Source organism: Phragmites australis, chromosome 23, assembly GCF_958298935.1.
Source record: "Phragmites australis chromosome 23, lpPhrAust1.1, whole genome shotgun sequence".
In the NCBI taxonomy this organism is placed as follows: domain Eukaryota; kingdom Viridiplantae; phylum Streptophyta; class Magnoliopsida; order Poales; family Poaceae; genus Phragmites; species Phragmites australis.
Genome location: NC_084943.1, coordinates 17,767,323 through 17,783,283, shown reverse-complemented (window position 1 = coordinate 17,783,283; position 15,961 = coordinate 17,767,323).

Below are 15,961 nucleotides of genomic sequence, written 5' to 3'. Positions count from 1 at the left end.
GGCAAGGGAACAACCTGTCGTTAAAGATAGTAGTGACAGATCACCTCAAAACCCGTCACTAATGATGGAGTCATTAGTGACAGTTAGAGAGAGCACACTCATTAGTGACAAGTGATTTCAAATCTCATCACTAATGATAGAGTCATTAATGACGGATAGAGAGAGCACACTAATTAGTGACGAGTTACCTAAAGGTCTATCACTAACGAGTCAGTCATTAGTGATGGATAGAGAGGGCACGCTCATTAGTGATGGATGACTGGTCGGATCCCAAGTTATAGCTGATCGAATAAAAAATTCATAACTTTTTTATACAAACTTAGATATGGAAAAACTTTATATCAAAATTATAGCCATCGACGAGGTCTACAATTTTGTAGTTGATTACTTTTTTATTTGAAGTCATATAGATGCACAAATAAATATGTAAAGACTGTCGAAAGAACCACACACAGGGCTACAAACTAAAGTGCTGAATCTAGTGTAAAACTAGTAGAAATCATTGAGAAAGACGCACATATGATCACAAAGTTAAAAATTGCAAATTCAAAGATTTTTATCGTGAGTTTGGTAACTCAAATTGATAAAACATCTACGCAGCACTAACTTTCAGATGTAGCACTATGTCTTCAAAAATTTCCCGGCAAATCGAAGTGGGCCAATTTTCGACGAAAACTTCAAAGGTCCTGTCGAGAGTTTTCCGAGCCTTTTTTGTGTCACGAAAGATAGAGGTCAAAAGACCTACATTTTTTTTGTATGTGTCTCCTTGTTAGTTTTGAAAGTAGAGGTCAAATGTCGAAATCGGACTCCGTATGAAAAAGTTATGACTGTTTTACTGAACACTGCACGAGTTGGGTATAAACTTTTTCATATGAAGTCGGATGGAGATAAATTTTATATGAACATTGTAGAACTCGATGAGATCTACAACTTTGTAGTTGACAAAATTTTCATTTAAGATCAATTAGATATTTAAATAGTCATTCAAACGTTCAATCAGAAGATGTCAAAAGGAATGATTTTGCTATTATACACAACAATGAATGAGAGGTGAGATAGTTAGAGGGGTCATGCGCGTGGAGCTCACTTCTGACCTCGAGAGTTCGAGTCCTGGAATCACGTGACTTGTGACTGGTCGGATGCAGTCGAGTGAGCAGTGACTTGTCAGATGCCTGGTCGGGTATCAAATTTTTTTTCCAGACAAAAATTATTTTCTTTTTTATTTTTTTAAAACATATATTAGTGACAGGTTAGGACCAGAGCCGTCACTAATATGGAGTCATTAGTGACGGGCCATATTTAGACCCATCACTAATGTTTGTCATTAGTGATAGGTCGGGTCCAGATCTGTCTCTAACGTATAGTCATTAGTGACGGGTCGGATCCAAATCTATCACTAATGTGTATCATTTGTGACGGGTTCAGACCTATCACTGATAGGTCCACATTAGTGACCGTCACTAATGAGGATTATCACCCGTTACTAATATGAATTTCTCATGTAGTGTTTGATGTGAGACTACGAGTACGTTACATGTTAATATCAAGATCAATAAAAAAGTAATTAGACACGCTTCGATCTTATAATTACACCATACGATAGATAAACTTACTAATTGTTTATAGATGAATCAAGCCTTTGTCCATCCCACAAGCGCATAAACTCAATTGCAGAGAAACCATTAGAGGTCCTACAGTAGAATAAATTGTAAAATTTATAGTTTAGCTAAATACATCAATTGGTAATAGTGGGGTTAGTCACAACTTACGAGTCACAATACCAATGAACATGCCAAGGATTAAAAAGAGGCCACCTTGAAATATAATAATTTTTCCCAGGATTTGCTAGTTCAATTGCAAGCCGGAAGCTCTTAGCAATTTTTTCATGTATATTCATATAGTTTATTTTAATTGGGTTTTTGAACCAAGCAGGAATAGGATTTGGGCCAAGGACGTTGATTGTTCTTTTATCCATGTCCAGTGTGAATATCATATAGTATAAACTGACTACAACATGTGGCAATAGAATCTGCAAATGGTAAGCATTAGAAAAAGTATAAAATACGACAATGATAGATAGGTGATACATTCTTACCAACTTGCACTTTGAAACATAGTGGTAGTCCATCTCAGGCCAACTATCAAAGGTTTTAGCCAAGGCTTGAACATTAAGCTCTCCACGAAGTGATGGCAATCGATAGAAATCGGAAATCGTCTTGGATAATAGAAAGAAATTTTAGTACTTAGTCATAATTGTATATCCATGTGTAAACATTAATATACACAGAATTTCAAGTCCATGTAGTGACAATCATAGTACACCCAATACATCCTTGAGTTTCCTAAGGTTTAAGCTAATGGGGTACGGCTCAGAGCTCCGCACCCATTCTGCCTATTAAAAAAATTCGTTGCGTTAGGTCTAACAAGACATACGAATATTTATATAAACAATAGATACTATTTTATGCAATAATAAATAAAAGTGTCGTACTCTAGAATATCAGCATAGTCTATAGATATGATATATTTGCATAGCTCGCCTACTAAGTTATTTTGTGTTCTTTGGAATGATGGTAATGAAACATCACACAACAACTGCTCTTTCTTGCATCGCTTGTGAGGACTTTCTATCATAACAACATCATCTGGACTTTCTTCTGGATTTTGGTCCGGACATTCTCCTTTTTTTTTTAGATTCATGGAATCTAGACATCCTTTCCTAATATTTAGTTTTGAGTCCAACAAAATGGCAGCTAACTTTGGTCTAAAATTAATCATATCATGCTGCATAGTAAAGTTAGTGTTATCATAAATTATATAATTAACAAACACACATTACACTTTTTTTACCATGACTGAAATACCTGAGTTACGATGTCAGTTAGCTCGCCTCCTATCCAGTACTCCATATGGTTAAGCAAGAACAGACCGCATGATGTGCTACAACATTATTATAACTTCATCAGAAATATATTTAATCAACGAAACATGTAAATGTTGTAATAAATGACGATGTTGGGCACCTGTCTTCCTGATTGGGTTCATCGAATTGTTCTTTCATGGTCTAGATCGAAACCTGTAAGTCCGGCCACTTATTGGGTTGAAGATCTTTCAACTACGATACAATATCAATTTGTCGCTACATGCCTGCACTACTACACAAATCTCCTTCACTACTGGCTCCAAAACCACCTTCACTGACGATTTTAGAGCCGGTAGTGGGTAACGGGCTATCACTGTCGGCTCGGTGGACCGGCAGTGAATGGCCTTATCACTGCCGGCTCAAGGATTCAGCTGGCAGTGAAAAATCTGAAATCACTGCCGGCTGAAGGATTCAGACGACAGTGTTTTGCCTCTCCTCCCTCCCCTCCTCCCTCTCTCTGTCCTCTCTGTACTCCCTCTCACTCATCGATCTCTCTGTCTCTCTCTCAATACATGCATATAATGATACATATATTTAATGTAAATCAATAATAATACACCTCATTAATACATAGTAATTAACACATATTTCAAGTCATAGGCATCGATAAACACACATATGTACATAATAGTTCCCACAGATTACCCCCTGAATAGTTCAGTCAGTCCAGTATCCCTATATATGTACCTCTACTTCCTCTCCTGCGATGAGAACCATGTCTCCGCACTGTCGACTGTTAGCGTGTGTACATCCGGGGACACGGGGGGGGGGGGAGGTGGGGCGATGGTGGTGGAGCGTTGGACCCGGGCACACCTGATCGACCGCAGCGTCGTCTAAGCTCCAGGCTTGCCGGCGTGTCAAAGACATCGAAGTCTGACACCTAAACGCCTCTACGGTTTGAGCCTTCGGTCTCCTCCGCAGCACACTGACGAGCCACCCTCTCGTCCTCCTCCTCCTGGGCACGCTTATGGGACACAGCTTCTTGCTCCTCCGCAACGCACAGCTGACGAGCCAGCCTCTCATCCTCATCATGGGCACACTTCCTGGCCGCTGCTTCTTGCTCCTCCTTCGCATCATTGTTGGAAGGCCATCCCATCAATACCAACTTCGCACTATACATAGTAATTCATATCATTCATTAATAAATAGTAATTAATGACATACATTAATATCGTGTCATTTGACGAAATATAATACGTTGTCAAGCCCCTTGGTAGCCTTCCTCCTTATCACATACTCTCTACTAGAAGGAGTGGTGTCATCTGAAGATCTGCGACGCGTGGACGACACGATCGATTCATGAAACTCGCCGTTTGGGTTGATAATATGTTCTAAGAAGAACCCGACGATCTGTTCATGAAGGGCATGTATTTCTGCAGGTTGTAACGCATTTGTGCATAGTTGCGAGCGTTGCATTTGATGAATCGAAAGACTTAGTCCTTGAACACGTATAGAAATTGAAAAGAAGATATCAATATGTTATTAATTTCATACCTTAAGATCATTGAACCTAACAACGTCACCGTCCGGGCTGAATGTGTGCATGTTAGTAACAACATAAAACGCGCAGAGATTGTTGCCGGTTGGCTACCTCATACACTTTAAGAGGGAAGGATTCGCCAGTGGAATGAATTGAATATTTTTATTCAGTAGGAAATTCAACACATGAATATTCCCTGCGTACCGGAAAGTCGGTTTTACATCATATTGCTTCCTAAATGGAAAGTAGATGATAATCTTTTTTCGGTATCTTGTGTACGCACTGTACGTGAATATGAATACCAATTAAACTTAGATGCAATCATCGAGAAGATTAAATGATTGAGTTAACCTATTTAGCATGTCGATGCGATGTTGGTAAGTCGTCTGATCTCTCTTTTATGAGTCCAAGACAATGATCTTGCTTATGTCTGGGTGGATAACAAGGAGGATCCATTGAAAACAGTAGAATATGTCATCATAGCAAATTAGTACTAGAATCGAGTTGCCCATAAAATGAGGACACCCTGGTGCGCAAACACGTACTCATAATTATAGGGTAAGAGTATGAATTTCTTGTATTGATGGTGAAGTAGACACTTCAATAAGTAGTTCTCGGTGAAGTCTGGATTCTCGCTTATAAGTTTCTGGTTCATAAGCCCAGGATCAATGAATCCTACTTTCTTATCTAAGTCGTGTCCTCATGCTTGGATCTCTATTTTACGAAAGAGAGAAGTTAGCTATGCAATTTCAAGATACAAGATCATATAACGTGAATTATATGCATAAGTCACTTACAGAGTCCACACTCTGACTATAGCCATGTCGAGGGCATCTGCCTTATACAATTCATACAAGTCCTTGAAATACACCCAGAAGGAGTCATCCCCGTTGAGGAAATAATCATCTGTATATCTTACGGGGAACGCTTGAAAACCCTGTCTGGAATGCTCCAAGTACCATTGATGTAATCGGTGCATTTGAATTTTAAGTTTTCTTTCTATATCTGGTTTGACCAAAGGTTTGGTTAACTCAAATGGTCATATAACATGCATCTTTTGGATATCCGCTCCCACAGTAAGCCATGCTAGTTCCTCTACTATTATTTTTGATTTAGCTAGGAAGTTCGCAATGCTTGGAGCATCCTTAATGATTGGACCTGACTTGCTTTTAGCCTGCTTCTTATTGATGTGTTCATAGTCAGTCAACGGATTTCTTGAAGCCACCCCCATCTGTTTAACTTTGGCCATTTTCGTGAAAATTTTCACGGCATCTTCAGGCACAACAGGCTTCGGTGGAGGTGATGGAGGATAGAAATGAGACGTGACACTGGCATTCACAATCTTTTTAGTTTCTGCAGCAGTGAATGAATAGACATCCTTGGGTTCCACCAACTTCTTAGATGCCACCGACTTTTTAGATGATGTCGTCTGCTTGGATGCTGTAGAACCTGATTATGTTTTCTGAGCTGATGGCTAGGTTCTTGATGGTGCTGGCTTCTTGAGCGGTGGACTTCTTTGAGGCGATGAATGAGGAGGTGGACTTCTTCTAGGAGATGGGTGAGGTGAGGGAGATCTAAGAGGCGATGACGGCCTGAGGTGTACTGGAGAGTAGAGGTTTTCGGGAGCTGTCCCTGGTAGAAATACTATGTAGGCCTTCTCCCACGCGATGAATGTGTGCTCGTTCTCTCCTATATTGTTCGCCCCCTCCTTTACGGGGTAGTCGACCTTAACATGGCGGTACTAGTCAACTGCCTCATCTACTTCGACGACAGCGTAGCCATCCGGTATTGGACGTCTGTGCAATTGTTCATGGGAGCCACGGGGAGAAGCCACGCCGGAAGCCACCTTGATGGTAATATTTCTAACACCAATGTGTAGTTCACACGGTGTCCGTGCTGTGATGAGTTCACACGGGATGATTTGTTCAAGCATTTCTATCATCCTAGCTTTCTGCACATACGTTTTGTTCAGTGTCCCCTTCCAATTCTTAAATGAAAGGCCCATGATCATTAGCGTTTTACGCTTAACTACTTCCATATCTGTCTCTTCAGGGAAGTCGAACTTCTCTAATATCTTGAGCCATAAGATGTCATTTTTTATCGAATCAGGAACCACTTGCGGATCACCTCGTTCACCAGTCCACAATCTGTAGCTAATGGGCACATGATCCATAACAGTAATCCCACATACTGACTTGTATGGCACCAAAACTCTCTCTGGTGCAGTTGGCTCCCCTGCTGGTGAGACCTCCATGATCACAAATCATCCCGTAGGCATCTTCGAGGGACCTCGGACACAATGCCGCTCTTGGAATTACTTATTGTCGTGACCCTCTGGAGCGTCAAGCATCTGCGCATAAGCGAAAAAACTATTGAGAACCTATACGATAATATGTACAACAGATGCATTTATCTACTTATGAATTACCTTATCGCCTCCACATGCGTCTGTTTGGTCTAGGTTGAGGTAGTGGCTCGGGCTACCTTCTTCAATGTTTGACGGCGACACTACATCTCCTTCTAACACCTCGCCTGGATTGGCGGCTGGTGATGCCATCACTTCCTGGGAGTTCTGCATACGATGATGACGAGCGGTTGAGTATTCTACATATAATGAGCAGAGGAAGGAGGAAGATAGAGATAAAATCGACGAGGGAGGGAGGGAGGTTGTCGAAAGAGTGAGATAACCATGAACTAATTGATAGGTTATGACCACATTTAACAAAAAAAAAGTCGCATCACAAAGCAAAATAGGCATAAAGGTACTGACAGTTGACACATTAATCTTACAAGTCATATCATCTTATATAGCAAAATAATGATGATTACAACTAAAACTAGGATTATGATATCTTTACACGTAAAATCACATTTCTTATTTTCAAAGTTAGTACTGATTACCTGTTCAGATATAAAGCATTATTCTCAAGTCAGCATTTATGTGTCAGTCCTTCTAGTTCAGAGAGCAGCTTATCTCAAAACGAGCTGGATGCCCCAAAGCTAAAAGAAAACTCTAGAGGTCAACCTCAGATAGGGCATCCAGCTCGTCTTGAGATAAGCTGCTCTCTGAACTAGAAGGACTGACACATAAATGCTGACTTGAGAAGAATGCTTCCTCTCTAAACATGCCATGTTGAAGCATCCTCGAGCCATATCATCATCACCACTATATATATTTTCCTATCACCATGCCACCCCCTATACTTCTTCTATTTTTCTACATGCATGACTCCAGCCTTGTGCAATGCATACATAAGTAGTATGCATTGCTTGGCAATGTGATAATAGCATGCATCAAGCAAACATCAGTCGCAATTAAATACATGTGCTATGAAAATAATCACAATAGATGAAAATAAACTGCATCAGTGAAGAACAAACTACATCAAGCAAACTGCCTACTGGTTTTTGAAATGCGAGCGCAACATATATGCCTAAATGACCTATCACAACCAAGGTTGGCAAGCAATCAACACTGTGAAAAGGGACTTGATCTGATACCAATTTGGTCTGTTAACAATAAAACTATGATACATTATCATCTAGTTCTACTTTATTAATCACAATGGTGTTTCAGCACAGCTCATAGTTCACCCAATACAAAGTTCTGCCAATGCGAGCACAACATACATGCCCAAATGACCTCGCTATATACAGCCAAGGTTGGCAAGCAATCAACACTGTGAAAAGGGACCTGATCTGTTACCAATTTGGTCTGTTAACAATGCAATTAGGATACATTATCATCTAGTTCTACTTCATTAATCACAATGTTGCTTCAGCACAGCTCATAGTTCACCCAATACCAAGTTCCAAATTGACAGCGGTCGTCGAGGCACCCAATACCAAGGAGGGCAGGGGATTTACCTTTGCTCTATCGGTCGGCGAGGCAGGCGGCCGTGGACGACGACAGCACGAGCGGGATGGCGGTGTAAGGGACGGGGGCATGGGGGACGGCGGTGTAGGGATGGAGACGACAGGGCTCTAAGGACGGGGACGGTGGGGCTCTGGGGACGGCGAAGTTGGGGAGGATGCGGCGGGGACGGCATCATCGGGGAGGATGCGGCGAGGACGATGGTGTCGGGGAGGAGCCGGTGGTGTCGAGGAGGCGGCGATGTCGCGGAGAGCACAGGCTGGGCTCAATTTTTCTAAGTATCAGAGGGCGGGTGTTGAGCAATATAATATAGGGGAGGGCTTTCACTGCCGACTCAATTTGAGCACCGGCAGTGAAAGAGTACTCAAAGAGATATGAAACAAAAAACAACATTACTCAAAGAGATTAGCCTTATTTTAGGCAGATTGCAAAGATTTTTCTTTCAAAACTCTCACATATTACATAGACTAAGCATTCATCATCATTTTCTCTAAAACCCTAACATAATGCTCTCATATGAGTGGTACAAAGGGGCTCAAATGGCTGATTTATTATTTCCCATAGCCCTAGCCCTCTATTTATAGGCTCAGAAAACTTGACCCTCAAGTTTCATAGTTTTTTTTCCAAAATACCTCTCTCTTGCAGTACACTTTTACCTATCATCGAGGATATTTTAGTTTATTTTTTTCTTCATTTATCGAACGGTCATGGTGCCTTTACAACTTAGCTTCGCCTCGACGTAAGCTTAGTCATGGTGCTACGTACTCCTTCGGTCCTCCCATGGTTTTAAGGCCATACCGCGAAACCCTACCACGCTTCTTAAAGCGTGACTAGCCACCACTTGCTTCCACCTGAAGCAAGCGCTCCGATGATGACACGTGTCCTTCATCTTGCGATCTTGACCGCTGGCAAGTCTCTTCCGCTTCCGATCCCTTGGACCGCCTTGTCACTTGCACCGGTATCCCCTTCTTATGATTTTGTCAACACGTCATCTTCATCCTCCGTTTCATGCTTTGCTTGACCTTGATGTTTAGATCTAGGATCACCTTTGACTCCGCCTGACCCTCCTTGATCGTCCGGTACTAAGCACCTGTTTAGCCCCGATCACCCACCATCGACCGCTAAGTTGTATCCGTCACCTGCACAACTTGAAACAAGCAAACATATTTCTTCACACTCAAAAATATCTTCAGGTTAGCATAAAATCAAAAACTTCAACTCAGAGCACATCCTGCAGAAAATGTGAACATCAGATGTTCCAATATGTTCTGCTCCTAAACACCGGACCATCCGGTGAGTGTAACACTATCTGTTCTAATTTTTTTTTCTCTCTACAAGAAAATGTCTGGTGATCTCATACCATCATCGGATAATCTAGTGTGTGCCAATCCACCGAACCACTCTTCTGCAGTCTCTTTACGACAAAAGGTCTAGTGCATTCTCCGGTGTTCATAATCTCAGCACCGGGCTATTCGGCGTACATAATCAAACTTTGCATAAAAAATCTCCTCTCTGCAGAAAATACTCCAGTGCTCTCAAAGTCCATCACCAAACTATCGGGTGTTTGCTTTTCTTTCTTCTTCAGCACTAAAAATGTTCCGGTGCTCACTTCACCGTAACACTGGACTATCCGGTGTGGTAAAAAATCACACACCGAATATTCTGGTGAGGTATAATTTACTGAACTTTGAAACAGTTCTCTCCAATTCAAACTTTGATTAACCTTAAATAAGATCTCACACACACAAGCTCATTCCAACTTAAAACCATTTCAGATTTAATATTATAAATAATTCATCACATATAAACTAAGACATATTTCAACTTAATTTCACGTATCTGATTCAACTTCAAAAGGTCCTGGTTCCTGAGATGAACGAAGAATACATGGATCAATCAGCCGACGCTTTTTTACCCTTGAAAAGAAAGTAAATCCAATTTACCTCTTCCTCTTCCACACAAGTTCAAATCTAATCCTATAAGAAGTTCAAATGTAATGATGTAGAACAAAACCAGCGTAATTTTCACCCTAACGGTGATATTAGGAGACGTCTTGCTTATTTAGCAGCCATCTGAGCTCGATTTGCTTAGTTAGCAAGACACTGCATATGCAAAGTCTTCGATGATTGAAAACAAACAGGATAAATGGTTACATGTTGGAAAAATAGGAGGCGGTAAACCCAAAAACAGAGAAAGAGCATTCATTTTCCATCCATTTACAAATAGTTATCGATTTAGAATGCATTTGATTACTAAACTACAACACCTATTTTAGGTTTTTTACATAAAAATGATTGCAGCGAATTTAGTGTGTTTGGATGACCGGATGGAGCCGTCCCGGAGATGGCCATCCAAGAAACATGGTGTTTGGTTGACGGACAACCAGGACAAAAGCGGACGGAGCGATTACATGTCAAGGAATATTCCCTCATTATACTGGATGGCTCGATTCGGGGAAAATAGATCAGCTCATCAAATTTTCTCGTTCTATCGTTTAATTTTATTTAAGAGAATAAAAAGTGTTTAAAAAATTCTAAATATTTTTTGAGTAAAGTAGAGCTCATTAGCAATCTGTTTTAATTGGTTTGATAAAAAATCTGAGCCAATATTTAATTAAAATTCTCTAAAGAAATATCTTTTATAATCTAGCTCATTCTATTCACTCTAATTCCACCAATCAAACAGAAAACTATCTTATCTCATCTATCCCAATCAAACAGAAAATTAGATCATCCTATTAAAAACAAAAATGATACCATCTCATCTAGACTTACTCTTCAACCAAACACAAACTTAACATGAAAAAGTTGCCGTGCCACCGTAGTCAGAGGGAGTATCGGTCAAATGTCTGCACAAAATTAGTAGTTCCATGTGTGTAACGGAAACCGTTCTGATCAATCAGAGGGAGTATCAAGCGATTTTTTTCCCCAGCAGACAGCTTCGAGCATACTTTCTTCCTTGGAAAAGGAATCGCCCAAAACAAGTCTCGATAATCCACAAGTTAATCGAAATTCCCTGTGGGCCAAACAACTGAGATCTCCCAGGCATGGCCTGCTGTATAGGAGCAGACCGTCCTACGCTGCTGTAGCCTTCCTGTCCTTCCATTCAAACCAAAGTGGAGAACAGAGGAATCGAAACCGATGAGAAAAAGATCAGGAGCTTTATTCCACCGTAAGACCTCTCCCAGTACTAGACCAATGTATATGCAATACCTGTGCACTTTCGTAGCTCTTTTTTCTTCACAGTGCCATGCTTTCTATGACTCCAGTGTTAAATCTGGCCTCTGCAGCAAGAAGAGACAAGAAGCAATAGAAAAGCTTCATCTTTAATTTTGCACCGCAGCTACGCGTCCTGCAAGGGGAGGATCAGATCCCATGCTCTCCATTATTGTGCAAAAGGAATGTTGATGATGCAGATCACATAGAATGTACAGGAAGATGGATCAGGTAACAAGTATTGTATTCGAAAATTCTTTAGACGCCATACCACATACATGTAGTAAGTGAACTCCTCTGTCATGAGGATTTATAGCTCGAAAAAGGTACAGCAAATCACTGGCAGATGGATTCCCCCCATGAATATATCAGTGCCTCGACATGTCAGTAAGAGGGATTAAAATTTCACTGAAAATTTGGTGAAATCTCGTGTAATTTCGGAGGGAAACGAATTATCTAATTATAGAATTTTTTTTCACTGACATGTGAGACCCACCACCCACGTAGCATGGTATGAAAAAATTCATGAATTTCAGCATTTTCGTCAGTGAACGAAAAAAATTATGAAGCAAAATTGAAATCCCTGGTCAGTACTGTTCAGAAAAAAAAGAATCCAACCATAACGCGCTTCATTAAGGAGATTTCAGTAGTAGCTTTCTGCTAGTTGTGTTCTGTCCCCGTCCGTAGAACTTCAAGGTTCCTCTTTTCTAATAATGCTGGTTGCAGCATGAGTTGTGCAGTCTCATGATTCCACAAGTAGCAACAGTACTGCCCGAGGACTGTACTTGGCCGGAATTGGCTTCAGAGTCTGGGAGCATCAGGTCCAATGGTGTTTTGTCCAAAGGGGTCCAATCAGAGGCTCGGACCCTGATTTCAGCTGCTCAATTAGAAGCTAGCGACAGCGAATAAAATCATTTGTAATCCTCCAGACCAGTAATAAACCCAATTCCTAGTTAACTTTATTGTGTGTTAAGGCTGTCCAAACTGAAAGCGTGATTGGGCTCAACGCTGTGATCTCATTGATCACGGAAAGCACATATTTATACATCAAACTCTTGCCATAACCACTCACCGATTTATAGAAGTAGGATCGGGTGATTAGGAGGGAATCTCGGTGATTACAACTGACAGCCATGCAAGGCAAATAACCGCAAGTCTAACACCCCCCGCAGTCTTATCGTCATCGGAATGGACATTGAGACTGGAGCGAAACTCTGAAAAAACCGGAGTGGGGAGACCTTTGGTGAAAATGTCGGCGTACTGAGATGTAGTCGGAACGTGGAGGACGCGGACAGCACCGATGACGACCTTCTCGCGAACAAAGTGTAAATCGATCTCGATATGTTTGGTGCGCTGATGTTGCACCGGGTTCGTCGAGAGGTAGACGGCACTGACGTTGTCACAATAGACGATCGTAGCTCGAGCTGGAGGAGCATAAAGCTCATGGAGAAGCTGCCGGAGCCAACATGTCTCAGCCACTGCATTGGCGACAGCCCTGTACTCAGCCTCGGCACTGGAGCGAGAAACAGTAACCTGCCGCTTGGACGACCAAGATATGAGGTTATCTCCCATGAAGATAGCATAGCCTGAAGTAGACTTCCGAGTATCCGGACAACCGGCCCAGTCAGCATCGGAATAAACCACCAAGTCATGAGCAGGAGACCAGTGAATGACCAAACCAAGCTCAAGAGTGCCGCGAACATAACGGAGGATCCGCTTCAGGGCGGCGAGATGAGGCTCCCGAGGATCATGCATGTGAAGACACACCTGCTGGACGGCATAAGCAATGTCGGGCCGAGTGAAGGTGAGGTACTGGAGAGCACCGGCCAAACTCCGATAGTTTGTAGGGTCAACGACGGAAGCACCGGCTGTGGCAGAAAGCTTGGCGCTGGTATCGACCGGAGTGCTGCAAGGTTTGCAATCACTCATGCCAGCACGCTCAAGGATCTCCATACAGTACTGGCGCTGACTGAGGTGAAGACTGGAAGGCTGTCGAGTGACACTGATGCCGAGGAAATGCTGAAGAGTGCCAAGGTCCTTCATGGAGAACTCAGACTGAAGGGCTGAAATCGTCCACTGGAGTAAAGCGGCGGTGGATGCTGTCAAGACAATATCATCAACATAGAGAAGAAGATAGATGTAGTCATCCCCGCGGTGAAAAATGAACAATGAAGTGTCAGACTTGGCCCATGGAACCCAATAGAAACAAGGAAACTGGCAAATTGGCTGTACCAAGCACGAGGGGCTTGTTTGAGACCATAGAGAGACTTGTTCAAGCGGCAGGCCTTATCCGGATGAGAGGAGTCAACGAAACCTAATGGCTGAGTACAGTAGACCACCTCATCAAGAGTGCCATGAAGGAAAGCATTCTTGACATCCAACTGGTGAATAGGCCAATCACGAGAGACAGCAAGGCTGAGAACAGTGCGAACTGTGGCAGGTTTGACAACTGGACTGAAGGTCTCATCAAAGTCAACACCAGGACGCTGAGTGAAGCCACGAAGCACCCATCGGGCCTTGTATCTGTCGAGGGAGCCATCGGACTTGAACTTGTGACGGGAAATCCACTTGCCCGTGACAAGGTTGGTGCCGGGAGGTCGAGTTACAAGATCCCAAGTGTGGTTCGCCTTAAGTGCGGCGAACTCCTCCTCCATTGCAGCACGCCAATAGGGATCCACCAAGGCCGCACGGTAAGTGCGTGGAATGGGCGACAAGGCGGTGGCATGAAGACTCTCCTTGACCTTGGCCTGCCGGATGCCGTCTTTGCCACGTGTGACCATCGGATGTGAGTTCACGACGGGCACAATTGGAGACGCGCCAAGCACTGAAGGCGGCCGCTGTCCACCAGGGAGGCGTGCGCTGCGAGCACGCGTGGGAGCGCCCGTGGGGGGCAACGCCCAGGGGGCCGCACCAGCAGGGACCGGCGGCCCAGAAGACACACCCGGCCCAGCGGGGAGGTGTGTCGCACTCGGACCAGAAGACGGGCCGGGGCAGGCCGGCTTGGATGAGCCGGGCGGTGAGGGAGCCGGCCCGGCTGAAGTTGGTGTAGCGCCACTTGTGGGGCTGGCCGGCCCGGCGAGGATAGGCGGCCCAGCAGCTGGTGGAGCGTCAGAGCCCGGCACGGCTGGACGTGCTACAGGGTTGGTGTTGAGGGCGCCGGTGCTGCGTACAGAGCGGCGTGATGAGGAGAGCCGGCCGATCGATGCCTGAGGTACAGCAGAAAAATCCTCCAAAAATTCCAAGTCAGCAGCACAAGTTGCAGTGGAAGTTAACTCAGTAAATGGAAAAGTGTGCTCATCAAAAACCACATGGCGCGAAATGATGACCCTGTTAGACACGGGGTCGAAGCAACGGTATCCTTTGTGCTCAAGGGGATAGCCAATGAAAACGCACCGAACGGAGCGAGAGGATAGTTTGTGGGTGGCAGTGGCGGAGAGGTTGGGATAACAGGCGCATCCGAAAACACGAAGGTGGTCATAGGATGGGTGAGTGTTGTAGAGCGCAAAGTATGGTGTGTGCTGACTGAGAGTTTTTGTGGGATGGCGGTTGATGAGATGGCTGGCAGTGTGGAGAGCCTCAACCCAGAAAGAACCAGGGAGGCCGGCCTGAAAAAGGAGTGTGCGCATAATGTTGTTGAGGGAACGAAGCATGCGTTCGGCTTTGCCATTTTGAAGGGAGGTGTGCGGGCAAGACATGCGCATGGTGACCCCCTTGGTGAGGAAGATGATGCGAGCCGAGGAGTTGTCAAACTCACGGCCATTGTCACACTGGACACTGCGAATGGTGGTGGAGAATTGCGTCTGTACATATGCAAAGAAATTAGAGATGGTGGTAAAAGTGTCGGACTTAAGACGCAAAGGAAAGGTCCAAACATAATGCGAATAATCATCAAGGATAACAAGGTAGTATTTGTAGCCAGAGATGCTCACAACAGGAGAGGTCCACAAGTCACAATGTATCAACTCAAAAGCAGTAGTAGCTCTAGTGAAGGAACTAGTAAAAGGTAGACGAATGTGGCGACCGAGCTGACAAGAGTGACAGACGGCGGTGGAGACTCCATGGGGAATGACGGAGGCGTGAGCGAGACGGGCGAGAGCATCATGACCGAGGTGACCAAGCCGACGGTGCCAAAGAGTGGTGGAGGTGGTGAGGGCCTACGCAGGAACCGAGGCACAAAACGGGTAGAGGTCACCAGAGCTATTGCACCTGGCGATCACGTTCCGGGAGTGAAGATCCTTCACAGAGAAACCAAGGGGGTCAAACTCAATAGTACAGTTGTTGTCAGAAACAAAGCGACGAACAGAAATGAGGTTCTTGATGATATGTGGAGAAACAAGAATATTATTGAGAGCAAAAGATTGGTTACTAGTATGTAAGTGAGTAGAGCCAACAGAGGTGACTGGAAGAAGAGAACCATTGCCGACAATAATATTAGAGGGAGAATGGGCAGAAGGTGAATGGGAAAGGGT